The 14,002-nt window shown below is 43.5% G+C and overlaps 1 protein-coding gene across 3 annotated transcripts in view; it reads left to right on the top strand.

Moving 5' to 3' along the window:
- The first annotated feature begins 9,960 nt into the window (after positions 1-9,960).
- Positions 9,961-14,002, top strand: part of SLC12A8 (solute carrier family 12 member 8) — a 41,756-nt gene continuing 37,714 nt past the window's right edge. The window contains exon 1 of one of the 3 annotated variants that reach the window (XM_056535974.1): positions 9,961-10,184. The gene's annotated coding sequence lies outside the window, so the exon portion shown is untranslated. The other 2 variants (XM_056535976.1, XM_056535975.1) reach the window with 2 other exon arrangements.

Below are 14,002 nucleotides of genomic sequence, written 5' to 3'. Positions count from 1 at the left end.
CTCTGGATGTGAACCGGAATGTTTCCATCTTTTGCATGAACTTATTGTTGTGATGATAGTCCAGCCAGCAGCGATCCCCCGGTCAGCGGATTAGATAGATCCAGTCCTTAGGGGTTCACAAGGTCTCACTGGGGACTGTCCGGTGACTGACAGGTACATGACTGATCAGAGCCTGGAAAGACCAGAAATACAAGGGTGTGAGGACACAGGATCGGCTGGTTCAGAAGGAGTTGTGGGGGAGAGGTCCTATGTGTTTCAGGCACAAATAACTTCTACCAAGAATGGTTGTTATAGTGGGGGATGGTATAAAAAAAAAGGGGGGGGTCACAACTGTGCATAACACCAATCCTCTATGTGATTTCTAACATTTATGTAACTATTTACCAAAAATCCTGGGAACCCACAATCTATGAGCTTGTCTGCCTCTTCTACAGGGTCCATGTGGTGTCTTAAAGGTAAATCAATGCTTCCTTTTCATCTCTAACCACCGTTAAAGTTTTAAGCAGATGTCACTTGTGCAAATACCGGTGTTTCAACTGCTGCATGTACACAGTGCTGACTCCTGCATGTAATCTCCCTTTAGTCTACTGGCTTGTCATGATCAGTAGTTGAGTGCTAAGTGTAACCCTTTCCTTTCTGCACACAAAGCAACTTACAAACCCAGTTCATTGAGCCCCCCCCCCCCTGCACCCATATATCTTCTATAGTAGTGCACTGTATAAATCATCCCTCAGCACAGTGTCAGCCTGTTCAGTCCAGCGCAATTTCTCTAGCCCAATATCATAGTATAGCAGAGAGAAGTAGGTGCTGTCCTGCGATTGGCCAGACAAATAAAGAAAAGAAAGTTCTGTTTTGAGTACTGCTAGCAACCAGCCCAGATCTGGTCAAGCCCCTTGAAAGAGGCTCAATTTCAGCCTTAAAATTACCTTGTTACCACTCTAAAGGGTTAATCTAACAAAAGCATGTAGGTTTTTAATGTTTGTCTAAAAGAGGACATGCCCAACTACTGAGTGGACCAGACGTGTCGAGCTGCAGCCCTTTTTTTTTCTTTTCTTGTATTCCAGTTCTGACCCCTCACCCGCCCCTTCAGAACGATTACCCTCTGCTCTGTTCTCACTTATCCTGGTGTGGTGCCTGACTGTCCTGTCTGGAGTAATGGCATCTAAAATCCAGCTGAGCTGCACATGCACCACCTAGTGACGGTCAGGTTCTCCAAGCTCCTGCCAGGGATGCCATGTCTCAGTGGCTCAGAAACCAGGGTACTCCGCCCCTAGACATTTTATCCCCTATCTGAAGGATAGGGGATAAGATGTCTGATAGCAGGACTCCCGCAGCTTGGCGATCTCCCTGCTGCACCCGGCTTTCGTTCAGAGCGTCGGGTACAGCTCCGTAGGCTCGTGACATAATGGCCATGCTCCTTCAATGCAAGTATATGGGAGGGGGCGTGATGGGCGTCATGCCCCCTCCCATATACTTGATGTCACGAGCAGGGCGTTACCGTAACTTTGAGCCTCTGTTGGCAGCGCTAGTCAGCCGGCATGGAGCGACGTTCGGTCTGTATTGGATGTCTGGGGTGCCGCAGCCGAGATCAGACATCTTATCTCCTATCCTTTGGATAGAGAATAAGATGTCTAGGGGCGGAGTATCTTTTTAAGTCCAGTGCTGCTAAAGTCTGCCCCAAATGTGGCACCAGCCACAACTCATCTCTGCAGAACCTGCCAGATAAATCTCTTAGGCTCCAAACTTTTCCCGCACTCTCTTACCTTTCCTCATATATTGTGACTCAAACTGTAAAAAGGCCCACTTCATGTCCTGCGCAATAGAGTGGGTTGAGGGGAAGGGGAGGTAGGTTCCCCCCATTAGATAGGTGCCACCAGTAGGTAGTTGCCCCAGTGCTCAAGAAAGTATTTCCCCAATATAAAGGTCTTCAGCAGGTAGTGTCTTCAATATATAGTCCCCCCAGTAGGTGGTTTCCCCCTGTAGATTGGACTCCGTTTTAAGGAAACCTATACAGTTGAAAGGGGCTTAAAGGGGAACTCCGCCCATAGACATCTTATCCCCTATCGAAGGGATAGGGGATAAGATGTCTGATCGTGAGGGTCGTGCCGCTTGGAATCCCCCTCAATTTCGTCTGTGGCACCTCAGACATCTGGTGCACGGAGCCAACTTCGCTCCATGCCGGATGACTGGCGATGCGGGGCGGAGGCTTCTGACGTCACTGTCATGCCCTGCTCGTGACTTCACGGCCGCACACCCCCTCATTGCAAGTCTATGGGAGGGGGCATGACGGCCGCCACGCCCCCTCCCATAGACTTGTATTGGGGGGGGGGCCGTGATTTCACAAGCCTCCAGCGCTGCACCTGATGCTCTTAACGAATGCCGGGTGCAGCAGGGTGACCACGAGGGTCCCCAGTGGCAGGACCCCCACCCGATCAGACATCTTATACCCTTTTGATAGTGGATAATATGTCTAGGGGCGAAGTACCCCTTTAATGGAAAGGTTTAAACACCCCCCCTGGCATATAACCCTAAGAGAAGACATGCAGGTTTTGCGAGCGAGGTCACGGTTGTGTGTTATCCTCTCTGTGTACCCTGCCCACAGAGGGCGCTATTATCACTATACTGGGCACCATCTGTGGGGTATTCAATTAGCCTTATGTTTTCTTGGTCACATGTTTCTCGACAGTTCCTGTTGTGGATATCTGGAGGAGGTGCTGAATGAGAGGCCACCCCCCCAACTGTGACATCACACACCTGGCACAGTGACATCACACAATGTCAACCTCTCAGCCAATCAGCTGGTACCTGCTTCTCATTCTGTGATAAAAGAAACTAACGCTACATCCGCAGTCCTGTGTAAGGGTACGATCACACGGGCGGATTTATTTGTGGGTTTCCCGCTGCGTATTTGAAAGGGGGCGGGCTCTTCTCGGCTGTCCGTAGCAGATTTTCTGCGGCGTAAAATCTGCAGCAGCCGAGAAGAGCCAGCCCGCCCATTTTCAAATATGCAGCGGGAAACCCGCAAATAAATCCGCCCTTGTGAACGTACCCTAACACTACATATAACAATGACACCAGAGTACAAATAATACAGTGGTTATTGCCTGCAGTCCTATGTAACACCACAGATAATATCTGGTGATTATACTATGGGCTGTGCCAAATGACAAACACAGCCTAACTATACTGTGCATACACCACTCGTCCGGATACAGAACAGGTTGAACCAGTCCTCACACTGCAGAGAGGAGTTTGTTCCTGGCCGATTGTAGGTTGTAGTCGTGTTAGGACATTCCGCCATTGTCTGAGGCTTCTGTACAGACGAGCCGTCTCCTCTTCTGTAATAAATCCTTGTGTCCCCCAAATAATTCGGGAGCGTCTCCTCTTCTGTAATAAATCATTGTGTTCCCCAAATAATTCGGGAGCGTCTCCTCTTCTGTAATAAATCCTTGTGTCCCCCAAATAATTCGGGAGCGTCTCCTCTTCTGTAATAAATCCATGTGTCCCCCAAATAATTCGGGAGCGTCTCCTCTTCTGTAATAAATCCTTGTGTCCCCCAAATAATTCGGGAGCGTCTCCTCTTCTGTAATAAATCATTGTGTTCCCCAAATAATTCGGGAGCGTCTCCTCTTCTGTAATAAATCCTTGTGTCCCCCAAATAATTCGGGAGCGTCTCCTCTTCTGTAATAAATCATTGTGTTCCCCAAATAATTCGGGAGCGTCTCCTCTTCTGTAATAAATCCTTGTGTCCCCCAAATAATTCGGGAGCGTCTCCTCTTCTGTAATAAATCCATGTGTCCCCCAAATAATTCGGGAGCGTCTCCTCTTCTGTAATAAATCCTTGTGTCCCCCAAATAATTCGGGAGCGTCTCCTCTTCTGTAATAAATCATTGTGTTCCCCAAATAATTCGGGAGCGTCTCCTCTTCTGTAATAAATCCTTGTGTCCCCCAAATAATTCGGGAGCGTCTCCTCTTCTGTAATTAATCATTGTGTTCCCCAAATAATTCGGGAGAGTCTCCTCTTCTGTAATAAATCCTTGTGTCCCCCAAATAATTCGGGAGCATCTCCTCTTCTGTAATAAATCCGTGTCCCCCAAATAATTCGGGAGCGTCTCCTCTTCTGTAATAAATCCTTGTGTCCCCCAAATAATTCGGGAGCGTCTCCTCTTCTGTAATAAATCATTGTGTTCCCCAAATAATTCGGGAGCGTCTCCTCTTCTGTAATAAATCCTTGTGTCCCCCAAATATTTCGGGAGCGTCTCTTCTTCTGTAATAAATCCTTGTGTTCCCCAAATAATTCGGGAGCGTCTCCTCTTCTGTAATAAATCCTTGTGTCCCCCAAATAATTCGGGAGCGTCTCCTCTTCTGTAATAAATCATTGTGTTCCCCAAATAATTCGGGAGCGTCTCCTCTTCTGTAATAAATCATTGTGTCCCCCAAATAATTCGGGAGCGTCTCCTCTTCTGTAATAAATCCTTGTGTCCCCCAAATAATTCGGGAGCGTCTCCTCTTCTGTAATAAATCCTTGTGTCCCCCAAATAATTCGGGAGCGTCTCCACTTTTTCATCTGCATTTTACTGTTAATTTATTATTCCTTCTAAAAATGTAAGATAAATAGCCAACTGGGTGTTACCAGCTGGGGGTGTGTCTAAAACTATCCAATCCAAGCAGGCTGCAGGGACACGCCCCCAGCTGGTTACACCCACTTGGATATTTACTCATTTACATTTGTAGAAAGAATAACAGAGGGACAACTCCGATAAGAGGAGACGCTGAAGAATTATTATTTCACAGAATACAAGGCGGAAAGGAGACCCTTAAGGGGTCTATTCACACGGCAGAATTTCCGCTTGCGGAATTCCACCTCAAATGAAAACCCATAGACTTCTATGGGATTCCGCACTCCCATTCACACTTCAGAATTTGTGCTTGCGGAATTCCGCAAGCAGAAATTCAGAAGTGTGAATGGGAGTGCGGAATCCCATAGAAGCCTATGTGTTTTCATTTGAGGCGGAATTCCGCAAGCGGAAATTCTGTCGTGTGAATAGACCTTAAGGGTACGTTCACACGCGCGGATTTTCAGCGTATTTTACACTGCAGATCCGCTGGTGAAGGCCCGCTCTATGCTGGCTTTACATGTGCCTGCTCCTAGCGGCAATACGCCACTACCACCAGGCACACTGCGATGTGCGAGTTGCAGTATACTCGCACATCGCGGGAGCTCTCTGCCTAGCTCAGAGCAGGGAGAGCGGCCGCGATGTGCAAGTATGTCGCGCACATCGCTGCAGTGTGTCTGCTCGTAGTGGCGTATTGCCACTACCAGCAGGCACATGTAAAGCCAGCATAGAGCGGGGCCTTCAAGAGCGGATCCGCAGCTAAATACGCTGCGAAAATCCGCGTGTGAATGTACCCTTAGTCTGACAGGTGGGCGGTCTCATCTGGACTGTGGTTGTGCAGGTCCAGCTCCTCCAGAGGGGCAGCTGCTGTTTGCAATGGATCATAATGAGGTCCTAAACATGAGACCCGTCTATGACAGGCCCTCTGAACATCATTTACCTCTATGGATACGTCCTGGAGTCGTCCACTTTATAATTCTTTACACTCATCCTGACCTAATACACTGCTCAAAAAAATAAAGGGAACACATAACCAACACAATGTAACTCCAAGTCACTGACACTTGTGTGAAATCCCACTGTCATTAACATTTGACCGCTAAGCGGTCACTAAGACCCTATATTTCCCACCCAATATAAAACTTAACGTTTATTGAGCCAAGATTAAAATAACCTCACACATATTGATCCATAATCCATTGATTGGCATGACACTGCATGCTATATTAATTGAATTGAAAAGATAGATTGTGGCTGCAGTCCACAATCTATAGTGTGAGACAATTAAAAATCTAACACATTGCCCGCCCGCCCGACGTTTCGCCACAGGCTGTGGCTTTATCAAGGGCTAAGAGGCAAATGGCGTTAAGTTTTATATTGGGTGGGAAATATAGGGTCTTAGTGACCGCTTAGCGGTCAAATGTTAATAATTTTGGAATTAACCTCCACTCATCGGTCCCCTTTGTTGCATTAAATCCCACTGTCCACTCAGGAAGAACACTGATTGACAATCAATTTCACATGGAACAGACAACACGTATAAATTATAGGCAATTAGCAAGACACCCCCAATAAAGGAGTGGTTCTGCAGGTGGTGACTACAGACCATTTCTCAGTTCCTATGCTTCCTGGCTGATGTTTTGGTCACTTTTGAATGCTGGCGGTGCTTTCACTCTAGTGGTAGCATGAGACGGAGTCTACAACCCACACAAGTGGCTCAGGTAGTGCAGCTCATCCAGAATGGCACATCAATGCGAACAGTGGAAAGAAGGTTTGCTGTATCTGTCAGAATAGTGTCCAGAGCATGGAGGCGCTACCAGGAGACAGGCCAGTACATCAGGAGATGTGGAGGAGGCTGTAGGAGGACAACAACCCAGCAGCAGGTCCGCAACCTCCACCTTTGTGCAAGGAGGAGCACTGCCAGAGCCCTGCAAAATGACCTCCAGCAGGTCACAAATGTGCATGTGTCCACTCAAACGGTCAGAAACAGACACCATGAGGGTGGTATGAGGGCCCGATGTCCACAGGTGGGGGTTGTGCTTACAGACCAACACTGTGCAGGACGTTTGGCATTTGCCAGAGAACACCAAGATTGGTAGCCTGACTGCCATTAGGTACCGAGATGAGATCCTCAGACCCCTTGTGAGACCATATGCTGGTGCGGTTGGCCCTGGGTTCCTCCTAATACAAGACAATGCTAGACCTCATGTGGCTGGAGTGTGTCAGCAGTTCCTACAAGAGGAAGGCATTGATGCTATGGACTGGCCGCCCGTTCCCCTGAATCCGATTGAGCACATCTGGGACGTCTCGCTCCATCCACCACAGACTGTCCAGGAGTTGGCGGATGCTTTAGTCCAGGTCTGGGAGGATATCCCTCAGGAGACCATCCTCCTCCTCATCAGGAGCATGCCCAGGTGTTGTAGGGAGGTCATACGGGCACGTGGAGGCCACACACACTACTGGGCCTCATTGGGACTTGTATTAAGGACATTACATAAAGTTGGATCAGCCTGTAGTGGGGTTTTCCACTGTGATTTTGAGTGTGACTCCATATCCAGACCTCCAGGGGTTGATACATTTGATTTCCATTGATAATTTTTGTGTGATTTTGTTGTCAGCGCATTCAACTATGTAAAGACGAAAGTATTTCATACGATTAGTTCGTTCAGATCTCGGATGTGTTATCTTAGGGTTCCCCTTATTTTTTTGAGCAGTGTACCTCTCACATCATGATGAAATCCTACAGAGCCGATGATGAAGGAATCCATCAAGCGTTGCAGAAGGTTCTATAACAAAAGAGAAAATTAGGAATACAAGCGCAAATGTGATCCCAGCTGCAGCTCACAGAGGATCGCCCGCTCTGATAAGCTGGGTCACTTTGGCTTATTATGGATGCATATTTGTGTCTTTAATACAGTGGGGTTGACTCCAGACCCAATGACCCCAAATGACATTGTAAGGCTGGGTTCACACTACGATTTGTACTGAGATCCCTGGGTTCCCAGCAGCGGGCACCCCACGATCACACATCTTTGGCCGGATGTCTTTGGCCAGATAACCCCTTTAAGTCCCGCCTCTCACCAGTAAAGATGCAAATTCAGGTGTTTATGAACACGGTATACAAAGAAGGCGTATTGTTTCAGTGCTCAGGCCTTCCTTAGTCTGACAGCTGAGGAAGGCCCGAGCCCCAAAACGCGTCCTATGTATACCGTGTTGTGTTGATAAACACCTGAATTTTCCTCTTATTTTCATCTTGAGTGCTGGGACCACGTGCACCACCACGACCAGCAGTTCTGCTTACACTTATTTACCCCATGTATGAAGCAGACACAGAAATGAATACAGTAAATCTGCTATGTGTGAACATCCCCTAAAGGCCGGTGACATGAGCATAAAATTGGTCAGAACCAACCAGCGAGCATGCGCATTAATTCCTTAAGCCATTAATTCCTTGCTCTTCCTGTACAGTCTGCCTCAGGCCGATATCACTGATCTATGCTATGGCTCAGCACTGAACACTCTAAGCAATCAAATATTGCTTACCATAGCCCCCTATGTAAAAAAAAAAAAAAAAAAAAAAAAAAGCATTTAAAAATAAATAAAAGCCTCTGATAAAAATATAAACCCCCCCCCCACTTTTCCCATTTTACAAAAATATAAACAAAACTAAAATTATACATATTTGGTATCTCTGCGTGCAACAATATCTGAACTATTAAAATATAACGATAATGAAACCAAAATAAAAGGCGTAAATGTAAAACAATACCAGAAGCCAGAATTGCTGATTTTTGGTCACTTCATATATCAGTAAAAAAAATAATAATATGTGATCAAAAAAAATGGTACCAAGAAAGACTTCAGATCATGCCGTAAAATATGGGGTCAAATATAGGGCGTAAGAGTAGGGCAATTTTAAGCACATCATTTTCTTTAAAAAAAAATAGTAAAAAAATGTAAGTAGTAAAATGAAACAAAACCTATATAAATTGGGTATCTATGTAATCGTACGGACCTGCAGAATAAGATGAATGGGTCATTTTTACTGTAAAGTGCAATGTGTAGAAACGAACTGCCGCAAGATTACAGGTTGTTCTTTCCCGTAGATTTTGCAGTAAAATGAAACGCGACATTACACGGTATAATTGGTCCCAAATAAAACAAGACTCATATCTGTGGATGTGCAAATAACCGCGTGGGTAAACTAGAATAACGATCGCATCACTAGTAATAATCACCTACCTGGTTATAATAATCGCATATATAATAATAATAATAATAATCACATACATAGTAATAATAATCAAATACATAGTAATAATAATCATATACATAGTAATAATAATCATATACATAGTAATAATAATCATATACATAGTAATAGTAATCAATCATATACATAGTAATAATAATCATATACATAGTAATAGTAATCAATCATATACATAGTAATAGTAATCATATACATAGTAATAGTAATCATATACATAGTAATAGTAATCATATACATAGTAATAATAATCATATACATAGTAATAATAATCATATACATAGTAATAATGATCACATCCAAAGTAATAATAATCACATACATAATAATAATAATCACATACCTAGTAATAGTAATCACATGATAATAATAACAATCACATACATAGTAATAATAATCTTATATATAATAATAATCACATACATAGTAATAATAATCTTATATATAATAATAATCACATACATAGTAATAATAATCACATACCTAATAATAATCACATCCATAATAATAATAATCACATACATAGTAATAATAATCTTATACATAGTAATAATAATCTTATACATAGTAATAGTAATAACATGATAATAATAATAATAATAATAATAATAATCACATAGTAATAATAATCACATCCATAATAATAATCACATCCATAATAATAATAATCACATAAATAGTAATAATAATCTTATACATAGTAATAATAATCTTATACATAGTAATAATAATCACATGATAATAATAATAATACTAATAATAATAATGTTATACATAGTAATAATAATCACATGATAATAATAATAATAATGTTATACATAGTAATAATAATCACATAATAATAATAATCTTATACATAGTAATAATAATCACATGATAATAATAATCACATAATAATAATAATAATAATAATAAACACTGGTCCTTGTGGTTTGTAGAGATTAATGGTTTTATAGTGGTCACATGACAGATCTAATGATTGATCACATGATGAGGTCCCCGCAGTCCTATAGGGGTTTATAAGTCTATGTGCAGTTCACACTGTGCGATTCCCTGCGATCTCCCCCCCATGCTGGGCGCATCCACCGGACAGTCCCGATCCTCGGTCCCCGCGGAGATCACGTGGCCCAGTCCATCCCGGTCCCCGGTAGTACCCGGAATCTGCCGTATACACAGGTGACCCGCACCCGGTCAGGAGGAGGTGATGGGCGGCTCGGGCTGTAGGGGGCGCCCCCGCCATAACACGTGGCTCAGGTGACGCAGGAGGCTGATCCCGGGGACACCGACACCTGGAGCGGGTGAGTGACGGGCGGACACCGGGGAAACGGCGGCTCCGTGATATCTATGTAATGTACAGGTGTATATGTGAGTGCTATAGAAGGTATATACACCTGGGACAAGTATTCTCCTATAGAAGGTATATACACCTGGGGAATGTATTCTCCTATAGAAGGTATATACACCTGGGGAATGTATTCTCCTATAGAAGGTATATACACCTGGGGCATGTATTCTCCTATAGAAGGTATATACACCTGGGACAGGTATTCTCCTATAGAAGGTATATACACCTGGGACACGTATTCTCCTATAGAAGGTATATACACCTGGGGAATGTATTCTCCTATAGAAGGTATATACACCTGGGACAAGTATTCTCCTATAGAAGGTATATACACCTGGGGAATGTATTCTCCTATAGAAGGTATATACACCTGGGGAATGTATTCTCCTATAGAAGGTATATACACCTGGGGCATGTATTCTCCTATAGAAGGTATATACACCTGGGACATGTATTCTCCTATAGAAGGTATATACACCTGGGACAGGTATTCTCCTATAGAAGGTATATACACACCTGGGGCATGTATTCTCCTATAGAAGGTATATACACACCTGGGGCATGTATTCTCCTATAGAAGGTATATACACCTGGGGCATGTATTCTCCTATAGAAGGTATATACACCTGGGACAGGTATTCTCCTATAGAAGGTATATACACACCTGGGGCATGTATTCTCCTATAGAAGGTATATACACCTGGGGCATGTATTCTCCTATAGAAGGTATATACACCTGGGGCATGTATTCTCCTATAGAAGGTATATACACCTGGGGAATGTATTCTCCTATAGAAGGTATATACACCTGGGGAATGTATTCTCCTATAGAAGGTATATACACCTGGGGCATGTATTCTCCTATAGAAGGTATATACACCTGGGACAGGTATTCTCCTATAGAAGGTATATACACACCTGGGACAGGTATTCTCCTATAGAAGGTATATACACCTGGGGAATGTATTCTCCTATAGAAGGTATATACACCTGGGACACGTATTCTCCTATAGAAGGTATATACACCTGGGACATGTATTCTCCTATAGAAGGTATATACACCTGGGGAATGTATTCTCCTATAGAAGGTATATACACCTGGGGAATGTATTCTCCTATAGAAGGTATATACACCTGGGGCATGTATTCTCCTATAGAAGGTATATACACCTGGGGCATGTATTCTCCTATAGAAGGTATATACACCTGGGGCATGTATTCTCCTATAGAAGGTATATACACCTGGGGAATGTATTCTCCTATAGAAGGTATATACACCTGGGGCATGTATTCTCCTATAGAAGGTATATACACCTGGGGCATGTATTCTCCTATAGAAGGTATATACACCTGGGGCATGTATTCTCCTATAGAAGGTATATACACCTGGGGAATGTATTCTCCTATAGAAGGTGTATACACCTGGGGCATGTATTCTCCTATAGAAGGTGTATACACCTGGGGCATGTATTCTCCTATAGAAGGTATATACACCTGGGGCATGTATTCTCCTATAGAAGGTATATACACCTGGGGCATGTATTCTCCTATAGAAGGTATATACACCTGGGACAGGTATTCTCCTATAGAAGGTATATACACACCTGGGACAGGTATTCTCCTATAGAAGGTATATACACCTGGGGAATGTATTCTCCTATAGAAGGTATATACACCTGGGACACGTATTCTCCTATAGAAGGTATATACACCTGGGACATGTATTCTCCTATAGAAGGTATATACACCTGGGGAATGTATTCTCCTATAGAAGGTATATACACCTGGGGAATGTATTCTCCTATAGAAGGTATATACACCTGGGGCATGTATTCTCCTATAGAAGGTATATACACCTGGGGCATGTATTCTCCTATAGAAGGTATATACACCTGGGGCATGTATTCTCCTATAGAAGGTATATACACCTGGGGCATGTATTCTCCTATAGAAGGTATATACACCTGGGGCATGTATTCTCCTATAGAAGGTATATACACCTGGGGCATGTGTTCTCCTATAGAAGGTATATACACCTGGGGCATGTATTCTCCTATAGAAGGTATATACACCTGGGGCATGTATTCTCCTATAGAAGGTATATACACCTGGGGAATGTATTCTCCTATAGAAGGTATATACACCTGGGGAATGTATCCTCCTATAGAAGGTATATACACCTGGGACACGTATTCTCCTATAGAAGGTATATACACCTGGGACATGTATTCTCCTATAGAAGGTATATACACCTGGGGAATGTATTCTCCTATAGAAGGTATATACACCTGGGGAATGTATTCTCCTATAGAAGGTATATACACCTGGGACACGTATTCTCCTATAGAAGGTATATACACCTGGGGAATGTATTCTCCTATAGAAGGTATATACACCTGGGGAATGTATTCTCCTATAGAAGGTATATACACCTGGGACACGTATTCTCCTATAGAAGGTATATACACCTGGGGAATGTATTCTCCTATAGAAGGTATATACACCTGGGGAATGTATTCTCCTATAGAAGGTATATACACCTGGGGCATATATCCTCCTATAGAAGGTATATACACCTGGGGCATGTATTCTCCTATAGAAGGTATATACACCTGGGGCATGTATTCTCCTATAGAAGGTATATACACCTGGGGCATGTATTCTCCTATAGAAGGTATATACACCTGGGGCATGTATCCTCCTATAGAAGGTATATACACCTGGGGCATGTATTCTCCTATAGAAGGTGTATACACCTGGGGCATGTATTCTCCTATAGAAGGTGTATACACCTGGGGCATGTATTCTCCTATAGAAGGTGTATACACCTGGGGCATGTATTCTCCTATAGAAGGTGTATACACCTGGGGCATGTATTCTCCTATAGAAGGTGTATACACCTGGGGCATGTATTCTCCTATAGAAGGTGTATACACCTGGGGCATGTATTCTCCTATAGAAGGTGTATACACCTGGGGCATGTATTCTCCTATAGAAGGTGTATACACCTGGGGCATGTATTCTCCTATAGAAGGTGTATACACCTGGGGCATGTATTCTCCTATAGAAGGTGTATACACCTGGGGCATGTATTCTCCTATAGAAGGTGTATACACCTGGGGCATGTATTCTCCTATAGAAGGTGTATACACCTGGGGCATGTATTCTCCTATAGAAGGTGTATACACCTGGGGCATGTATTCTCCTATAGAAGGTGTATACACCTGGGGCATGTATTCTCCTATAGAAGGTGTATACACCTGGGGCATGTATTCTCCTATAGAAGGTGTATACACCTGGGGCATGTATTCTCCTATAGAAGGTGTATACACCTGGGGCAGGTATTCTCCTATAGAAGGTGTATACACCTGGGGCATGTATTCTCCTATAGAAGGTGTATACACCTGGGGCATGTATTCTCCTATAGAAGGTGTATACACCTGGGGCATGTATTCTCCTATAGAAGGTGTATACACCTGGGGTACGTATTCCCCTATAGAAGGTAGATACACCTGGGGCAGGTATTCCCCTATAGAAGGTATATACACCTGGGGGCAGGTATTCCCCTATAGAAGGTATATACACCTGGGACATGTATTCTATAGAAGGTATATACATCTGGGACATGTATTCCCCTATAGAAGGTATATACACCTGGGGCAGGTATTCTCCTATAGAAGGTGTATACACCTGGGGCAGGTATTCTCCTATAAAAGGTATATACACCTGGGGCAGGTATTCTCCTATAGAAGGTGTATACACCTGGGACAT

Source organism: Hyla sarda, chromosome 8 (assembly GCF_029499605.1).
Source record: "Hyla sarda isolate aHylSar1 chromosome 8, aHylSar1.hap1, whole genome shotgun sequence".
Classification (NCBI taxonomy): domain Eukaryota; kingdom Metazoa; phylum Chordata; class Amphibia; order Anura; family Hylidae; genus Hyla; species Hyla sarda.
The sequence above is the reverse complement of the archived record's forward strand: the minus strand, read 5'-3'. Positions and strand labels throughout refer to the sequence as shown.